This window comes from Heterocephalus glaber, unplaced genomic scaffold (genome assembly GCF_053883595.1).
Source record: "Heterocephalus glaber isolate CG9 unplaced genomic scaffold, H.glaber_assembly_v1.0 deba00000331, whole genome shotgun sequence".
NCBI lineage: Eukaryota > Metazoa > Chordata > Mammalia > Rodentia > Bathyergidae > Heterocephalus > Heterocephalus glaber.
The window spans coordinates 62,033,596-62,034,739 of NW_028258142.1; the positions used below are offsets into that span (position 1 = coordinate 62,033,596).

The 1,144-nt window shown below is 43.9% G+C and overlaps 1 pseudogene; it reads left to right on the forward strand.

Moving 5' to 3' along the window:
* Window positions 1–358: 358 nt before the first annotated feature.
* On the forward strand, window positions 359–831 carry LOC101701387 (tRNA-splicing endonuclease subunit Sen15 pseudogene; annotated as a pseudogene).
* Window positions 832–1,144: the final 313 nt, after the last annotated feature.

Genomic DNA, 1,144 nt, shown 5'->3' on the forward strand with positions numbered 1-1,144 from the left:
TTAGTGTTCTACATTATTACAAAATTGTAAGAAAAGAGAACACAAAAAACAATCAAAAGAGATCATATAGATCTCACAAAGCCTAAATTTATATAACGTCCCACTCTTTATAGAAAAATGTTAGTCAACATCTACTTAAACGTCCTAAGAAAATTAACTGCCTCACAGAATGTGGCATGGGGCTACCTACATGAAAAGATAAATATGCAAAATTCAGTATGGTAAAATTCACCAAGTCTGGCATCCAAAACAGGACTGCAAGTTGTGCAAAGAAACAGAAACATGATATAAAATATGGAGAAAAGGCTTCTGGTCGGGCTGCGGTCCGGGTGCACACTGGCGCGCAGGCCTTGCCGGCATGGAGGAGCGCAGCGATTCCGAGCCTACCCCTGGCTGTAGCTGCCTGGACCCGCGTGGCGTTCGCGGTGGCGGCCGCGCTCACTCGCGGACCCCGGAGGACGCCTGGATGGGCACCCACCCTAAGTATTTAGCCATGATGGAATTAGATATAGGAGACGCCACTCAAGTGTATATAGCATTCTTGGTTTACCTGGACCTCATGGAGAGTAAAAGTTGGCGTGAACTGTGTAGGATTACCAGAACTCCAGCTCATCTGCCTAGTTGGTACTGAAGGGCCTATATCCGTCTCTGCTTCGCTCAGCCATAACAGGATGAGAGATCTTGAAGGCATCTCGAAAATTGCAAGGTGATCCAGATTTGCCAATGTCTTTTACTTTGGCCATAGTGGAGTCTGATTCTACAATAGTCTGTTATAAACTTACTGATAGATTTATGCTGCCAGACCCTCGAACTATTTCCCTTAGAAGATGACATCTACACTTCTTGGTGCTTATTTCATTCATGAGAGATTGGATTTGAGACCCATCAGCCTGCTTCATCTTTTATCTCAGAGACTGACTCAGATTTTATCTCAGGGTTGACTTAGTTGGTCCCATCCATAATTTTTCTTTCTGAAGAATAAAATTTTCTCAGATAGAAGAATTTGCATTACTCAAAAATATAGGGTAGTTGCTAAGGAACTTTCTTAATAGAGACAGTTTAGTGCAGCAGTAGGCAGGTTAAGTGGAGGCTTTTTCCGGAGAGGCGGAACATGTGTGTGTCCTCTGCCATCCCTCCCTCAGCT